Here is an 8,633-nt window from a genome sequence, read left to right as displayed (position 1 = left end):
TAATTGGTCACACCGCTACTATATGTTAGTGGTACTATGAGCTTACCAAAAAGCCTAAGTGGCAATATACCATGAAATGTGAGATGGTGATTACACACGTCACTCCTCAATTTTTCTTAAAAAAAAAAAAAAAATACACCACTTATACTTTTACCAAAATAATTGAACTTTATGTCTATCAAACCAATAAAAACATTTTCATTTGTGAGTAGAATTACTTTGAAAAAAAATAAATTAAAAAATGGACTATTTTTATGAAAACTCTAATAAATAAATATAATAGGATGAATACATTTATTTATTGTGATTTTTTTTTTTTTTTTTTTTTGCATTTAAAAATCTCTTAGCATTCACATGAATGACATGTTCTTTTCGGCTGGTGGGGTGGGCCAAGGGGCGCAATTGCCCTCCCTGCCCCCTCAATCCCCTTGACTCCGGCCTTATACATAACCTTACATTAGCTCTTTTACACGCACTTTGTGTGTGTTTATAGGGTTAGGATTTGATTTCTCACCTAAAAAATAAAAGGAACGACAAAAATAAAATAAACACTTCTTGAAACTATTTGTAACCGCAAGTAGTTCTATGTAGAAATATATATATTTTTTTAAGAGAGTTTTAATTTATGATGTCCTCTCTTAAAAAGAAAGTAAGAAATCAAGACATCAATTAGTTTTTTGTATAGGCAGAAATCAAACTCTAGATCTCTTATTCAACTATCGAAAACTTTACTAGTTAAGTTAATTAGAACCCACAAGTATGTAGAAATGTTAGTAAAGGTAGAATGTGATGGATAGTTTTAATATTTTCAATTTTGTTGTCCTTAATTAATCTGTCTTATTGTTAAATAAACTTTAATTAACTAATAGGGTTTTTTGAAAGCACAAAAAGTGGACAACAAATTAAGATTTTTATTCCCTTAATAATAGTATAGATTACCTTAGGGAATTAACCAAAAACCTACTATTTTACTGGTGTTGATCCGCATTAGGCTTTCACGGGCAGCCAATTAACACCTTTTTTTATTTTATTTTATAGAAACCTTATATAAACTATTAATTGTAAAAAAACACTATAGATTCACCTTATATAAACTACTAATTGGAAAATAATACTATAGATTAGCAATTCTAGCTTGAAAAATTGTATATTCGTGCGTGGATGAGCCTATTTCCCTACAAAGTGGCTAGGACAGACAAGCCCATGGGCCCTTGGCTTCAGATAGCCACTAAATTGTAGAATAAGTTGGCTATAGATGGGTCATCCCTAGGAACCCTGTGCAAGGTGGGCTCAATCTTCCCATCCGAACTGGGATGATGATCGAGCTGAAATGCCCCACGGATCTCCTTCGTTCAGTCCTAGGGCTAGGATAGCGTTTAGGAGAAGCAAACTATCGCCTCTACATTGTCACCTACTCACGGCCACGCTACATTAAATTGAAGAATAATTCCTATGAACAGTAGATCGAAGAGATAAAAACCATCTCTTTTCAACGACAACAAGGGATATATGCAACAATTAAATACCACCACCGCCTTTTGCTTGGGATAAAGGGCCGAATATCTCACTTTTCATTTAAACTATCGCCTCTACATTGTCACCTACTCACAACCAGGGCAGCCTGCTTAGTCGCTCTCCAACTCCTTCACTTGAAATTGTAGTTAAGACTTAAGAGCATCTACATCCAGATTTCATATCTCATCCTATTTTACCATCCCAAAAAGCTACTTTATCATTTATACCATACTATTTTCCAATACACTCAACATCCCATATTTCATTTTTTCATTCTACTTATTAAAATAATATAAATTACACAATAAAATAATATAAAAAATCTATTTCTTTTCTTTCTTCATCTCTGTTCTCCGTCTCTCTGTTTTCCCCTCTCTCATCCACCCACCACCAACCCAAACCCAGAACAACCACCCACCAATACACGCTTGCAACTTGAAAAAATCCTTACTTTTTTTTTTCTTCTCTTCACTGCCAATTCAGCCATATTCACAAAGAAAGAAAGAGCAGAGATAAAATTCAACCACCATCCATATCAAACCCATACCGAATTCAGCCATACCCACCTCTTCCTTAAGCCATCAGTCACAACAGAAGAAGAAAAAAAAAAAAAAAAAAACACACACACACACACACACACACAAAACCCAGATTGCAACCCAGAAGAATCGGATCGCAACCCACTTCGGCAGCGCTTTTTTACACCAGATTCTCCACTTCAACGCCTACAAACTCGCGCTCATCGCTTTCCTCCATGCCATCACCACCACACCACCACTACCCTCTGCCCAAACAAACCCAGCAAACACCGAAACCCACCATCAAACCCATCGGAACGAATCCCCCAACCCATCGGAAAAAATCACAACCACCGAACCAAAATCCAACCACCCAACGCCAACCCAAACACCACCCAAACGCCACCCAAATCCGACCCAAATGCTGAAAACCGGAACCAAAAACCCAAAATAAAACCCACTACGCCCATCGCAGCCGTGCCACTAGCCTCGCCACCACGCCGATCAAGAAATCCGAGCCGGCGTGAGCTTCGATCTGGCTTGGTGATTCGACGTGAGCTCCGAGAGAGAAGCTTGACAATGGTGAGAGAGAGATGGGATGAGAAACAAAGAAGGAAGAGAGAGAAAAGAAAGAGAAAAAATGAGAGAGGAGAGAGAAATTACCAGGTAAAAGAGCATTAAAAAATTATTATTTTTTATACAATTCAGCTACAGTACCATCTTACATTTGAGATGGTACTGTAGCTGAATCTCAAAAAAATTTAGCCTTTTACGATATGGCCTTCCCGTTGTTGGTGAATTTTGGCCTTTAAATGCTATATCATCACAAGATTTAGGATATGCAATGTGGGCTGCGAATGCTCTAAAGATCTCATATCTAAGAAGAACTGTCAGCCTACTCATTACATGTCATCATCTGACTATGTATTGGCCATACGTCCTACTCCTCTATAAACTACTACTGCTTTTAGCTCTGCTCTTCCACAGAATAAGTTATAAAGCTCTACCCTCTCAGTCATCAAAGGGCTTTCACTACGAGTTTTGTTGCGCCAAGGGACATGATATCTCTGTCTGCCGTGAACTTCAGAAATTCTTGCAAAAGCATAACAAAGATCACCTTCTTCAGGCAACTGCTATCCTTCATATCCATCTTTGACCTCCTCACTCACTACAGCTAACATTGAGGTAGTAGTTCAACATGTTTTATCTCGTATCTTCATTGCCCTTTTTGTCACCTTAGGTATTCATTCTTGGTTTTTTGACAATGTATGTTGTAACTACGTGACCTATGATGCATATCAATTCTCTATAAAAATACCTTTAGCATGTCCCACTTCCATTTATACAGTTGATGGTACTCTTGTGCCTATTTGTCACAAAGGAACAATTTCTTCACCTATTTTACCCCTTAGTGACACCTATCTCATTCAAAATTTGTTCATCAACTTGCTTTCTGTTGACCAAATTTGTGAACTATGAGTAGATCTTCTATTTACTAATCATGGTGTGAATGTGCAAGATCCTCGGATAGGCCAGCTACTTGGGATAGGCCGTAAGGTTGGGCGTATCTTTGAGGTCCAAAACAAGTTTGCCACCTCTTTTGTGCACTTTATGGCCTTAAGTGACAAGCTTCTTGAGCTTGGTTTGAAATGTTTAGTTTAATGGTTTCTCATTAGGGTCTCATTTCGAGTCCATATGACACAGATGTTTTTGTAAATCCTCTATTGGTATCGCTCTTATCCTCCTTTATGTTGATAACATGATTATTACTGAAAATGACCTTGCAAGTATTTCTGCTCAAAAATTCCTTAGTCAACATTTTGAGATGTGGAATCTAGGCCCTTTTAGCTATTTTCTTGGGCTTGAGGTTACTTCCTCCTCTAATAGATACTATCTTCCCTAAGTCAAATATGTTTTAGATCTTCTATCCAAGGCCGGTCTCACAAATAACAAGAGTGTTTTCACTTCCTTGGAAATCAATGCCAAACTCACTCCCTTGGATGGTAAAACTCTATCAGATGTCACTCGCTATTGTTAATTGGTTGATAATTTGATCTACCTCGATCACAATCACTCGCCCTAATATTGCCCATGACATGAGCCTTGTTAGTAAGTTTATGGATGCCCCTTGCTCTGTTCACTTTCATGGCCTTCACTTTTACTCTCGGTCTTCTCTCGAGCTTTATGCCTATTCAAATGCCAATTGGGTAGGTATCCCACAAACCATTGCTACATATAGGTTTTTGCCTCTTGTTGGCTACTTCTCTTGTCTCCTAGCATAACAAGAAAAAGGATGTTATTTCTCACTCTAGCACAGAGGTGAGTCTTGTACCCTATCTAACACAACTGCTAAGCTCTTATGGCTTCAATAGCTCTTGGCTGACTTGGATGCTCCATAGACCACTAAAACTCCTTTTTTATTGTGACAACCATAGTACCATTCACATTACTCACAACGATATCTTTCATGAAAACACCATGCACATTAAAATGACTACCATATCACTTGTCATCATCCCAAGAATAAAAATCTTCAATTGTACTCCCATCTTCTTAGCTGATCAACTTGCTAATATCCACCAAGCCTCACCCACCCAATTGTCTTCGAGATTTTATATTCAAACTCTAGTTGGCATCTTCCACACCACCTCAAGTTTAAGGGGGGATATATACGGTAGTTAACCTACTAGACTTAAGCCCATTATACTGTGTACTTGCCCTACACTCAAATTGCTTATACTACACACATAGTATGCCTTTGTAAGGCTTTCGTTTATATAGTTTTATAAATAAAGAATATATATCAATATATGGACTATTTTCTGCCTTACTCTCTATCTTTATATTCTAAACATCATAATCCCTAATAAAGTATAAAAAATTAATTACATCAACCAAATTTTCAATACAGTAACTTGAAACTATCAGATCGTCTAAATATTTCATTTGAATGTTTTTAGGTGCAGGTTTGTATGTGTACAATCGTACTATTGTCTGTGTAAGGTAGTGGTAACTAACCAACTGATAAAAAAATAATTAGATGAGGACTCATACGAACTGGAACAAGCACACGATTCTACTATAGTTATTTTCATTTTCTTTGTTTTATATACGTGGTTTTGTGATTATCATAAAGCTAAAGATAATTGCGGAGACACATAATATTTCATTAACCCTAATAAAATCTAAAAAATTAATTACATCAACCAAATTTTCACTAATTTAGATGATATGTACTGGATATGGACCAGTGCATCTCACGCTATAATACACACAATCAATTACAAAATTTCATTTGAAATTTTTTCTCTACACTAACATGAAACTATCAGATCATCAGCAGGTTTGTATGTGTACAATCATACTATTGTCTGTGTAAGGTAGTTGTAACTAACCAACTGATAAAAAAGTAATTAGATGAGGACTCATACCAATTGGAACAAGCAATAGAAGAGACGATTCTACTATAGTTCTTTTGATTTTCTTTGCTTATATATACGTGGTTTACTGATTAGTATAATTTCAATTTTGGTTGAAATGGACAGGAAGCATATTGCATTGCATTAGCAAAGCTGAAAGAAGCAATGGAGGAACCTCAACAAAAATCAATGGCTTTCATAAAAAACATGCATTCACAACTTGAAGAGCTCACAAGCATGCATCCGGTACCTGCTGAACATGACACCACTTCTGGTGAATGAACTTAGAGAGTGTGCAATGCTACTTTCTTTGGTTACTTTAGATGCTTAACTAATTAACTTGTATCTGAGACAAGAATTAGCATCAATATGACAGTGTGGCAATTTTATTTCAATTATTACTGCTGAGACGTTCACATTAGAGCAGAAGATTATGCAATATCACTAGCTAGAGCTATACATTTTCCTTGAGATGTCTTTGTTTTCATGACTACTTGTATGTTATATGGGATTGCATATATTTCAGCATCTCATTGACCTTATCACTTTTGGTTTCAACAATAGCCATTTCTTTTTCATTTTTTTTTAAACCCAAATGGAATGATGATTTGTAGGTACAAAATTTTGAATCATTTCCTAATTATTTCTTAATGGGTTAAGATCTGTACCCATTTAAATCCTCTAATTCCTTCCAATTTTTTTGTCAGGTGTGAAACACTTCTTTGATTTATTGTGGGGTACATGAATTTTTTAAGTTATACGTGTCTTACACCTAGATGCAAATGGAATGAACTTGGAGTATCTGTAAAAAAATTTACCGGTTAGTTATAGTTAGTTTGTAGCAAGATTGATTGTTACTGTTTTTTTTTTTTTTTAAGTGAAGACTGATTGTTACTCTCTTTCTTATAGTTATAGGCTGCGTAGTGCGTAGAGCCTATAAGTTATAACTATAATAAAGCAACAATAAATCTTACTCTTTTGTTAACCATATGGATCATGGATGTTCTAGTTATAAAAAATAAAAACTACAAGAAAACAAGACACGAGCCTTACCTAAAATTCACAAGGCGAGATCCGTGCCAAAAGTATGGACCGTCTAGACCTAGATGGCATCCTTTCCGCACTGAAAATACCTGCTATATTCTCAACATCAAGGTTTCAAATAACCTAGCTAAAATAAGTCATTATCAAATGAATCATACGCACATATGCCGTCAAAATAATGAGAAAGAACTTTTGTTTATCCCATTCCATTCGGTCACAAAGCCAAAAAAAATTTCAGGCCAAGATTATATTATAATATGAAAAAATTTAGAATTAGGAACTTATCCAAATAATAATATTTAATTTAGAATTTTCCGTTATATCTATAATTCAATAAAAATCACAGACTGGCCAATGAGCTTAACTCAGTTGTTTGCAAGTGCTAAGTAGAGGGTGTGATCATGCACTAAAAAAGAAAAAGAAAAAAGAGAGGCACAAGTTCATAAAATCTAGTATAAACTACGTATTTGATTCCTATCTTTGCAACATATTTTAATTTGGTTTCTAACATTTTAATGTTGTGTCAATTTAGTTTCTCCTGCTATCTTTTGGTTGGAAATTGCTGATATGGCAAACAGCCAAAATAAAAAATTAGTTTATTTCCACAACAATGGAAAGTAATTTTTTATTTTGGTTGATAGCCACGTTAGCAATTTCCATTGAAAAGATAACGACATAGACTAAATTGACACGATACTGAAATGTTATGGACCAAATTAAAATATGGTGTAAAGAATAGGGACCAAGTATGTAATTTACCCTAAAATCTATATATATATATATATATGACTCCACTATTATGATATTTTATTCACAAGTTCTTAGGAAACCCCAATCTCTCATTTATTGATATATGCAGTTTCTTTTAAATTAAAAATTAAAAAATAATGGTAGAGGTGAAAAAGGAGTTGTAAAAGGTATGCATATACAATATAAAAATCTACGGTTCAATCCCTGCTTACACCAATAATCAATTGGTGTCTTAGTTTGATGATAAAGACTAAATAGAATTCTTCAGAAGTGAACGTCATATGTTGAAATTATTACTCAAAAAAAATCATACAATGTTTATAACTATAGTGTTATAATTAAATGGTTCTACATCTATAAATTTTTTTAGAGGATATTCTACCTCTATAGATTGAGAAGTTTAATAACACATATAATAATATAAGAGGCTTGGTATAACTTTACGAAAGTTAGAGTTACACATTTTTTAAACCATAAATTTAATGGTCAAAATAACACTACTGACCATGTCAGCATTAAATATTTAATGCTTGCTAAATCATTTAATCTATTTAATACTATAACACTATTGGCCATGTCAGCATTTAATATTTGGACCTGTAGAGCAGCAGATGTAGCAACAAATGCAGCAGCAAGTGCAGCACGATGATGTAGCTACCAATGATGACTAATGAAGGAAGGTAGTGCAACGGTGTCGTTTTGAGTTCAATCCTCAGAGTTAAGAGATCAGCCACAAAACGCATCGTATCACTTAAAGAAAATGTGAAACACAGCATTTGGCGTATTAGGCAATTAGTTAGCTTTTAATTTACTATTAGGCACGTGTGTTTAGCTGTTAAATCAGTTATAACTGATTCTATTTTGTTAAGCCTGCCTCTCTCTCTCTCTCTCTCTATGTCTATATAATCATAAATAGACTCTTATTATAATGTAGGATGCGGAAGCATCAAGAAGTAGAATATGTCTATTTCTAGAAAACAAGAAACAAAACACGTTTACTTTTGAAAATAATTTCGAATCCACAAAGGTTCCTTGAATCTATAAGGAGAAAGGGTCTAAAATTCACTAGAAAATAAAAAGACAAAAGTCTGAATTTTATTGATTGAATAATTGTTTAAAAAAAAAATGTATACAAATTTAGGGGCCTATTTAAGGGCTCTGTAAAACTTGACAACAAGAAAATATATTCTAAAATAACTCATAATTGATACCTAACCATAACATGAACCAAATTTGACCTAAAAAGCATTAAAAGCACCTAAAAACAAGGAAATAATCATCCTAACCCTAAAATACCGAAAATTACAAATTAAATACCAAAATTAATAAATTACAATAATTAAATTGTAGATTCTGTCCTACATCAGACCCCTCCACTTGAAACAAA

At 34.5% G+C, this 8,633-nt stretch overlaps 1 pseudogene; it reads left to right on the top strand.

Moving 5' to 3' along the window:
- The window catches only part of LOC112004317 (homeobox protein knotted-1-like 1), a 9,223-nt pseudogene extending 3,395 nt beyond the window's left edge, over window positions 1-5,828 (top strand).
- The last annotated feature ends 2,805 nt before the right edge of the window (window positions 5,829-8,633 follow it).

The sequence above is a fragment of the Quercus suber genome, unplaced genomic scaffold (assembly GCF_002906115.3).
Source record: "Quercus suber isolate HL8 unplaced genomic scaffold, Cork oak 2.0 scaffold_585, whole genome shotgun sequence".
NCBI classification, from domain to species: Eukaryota; Viridiplantae; Streptophyta; class Magnoliopsida; order Fagales; family Fagaceae; genus Quercus; species Quercus suber.
The sequence above is the reverse complement of the archived record's forward strand: the minus strand, read 5'-3'. Positions and strand labels throughout refer to the sequence as shown.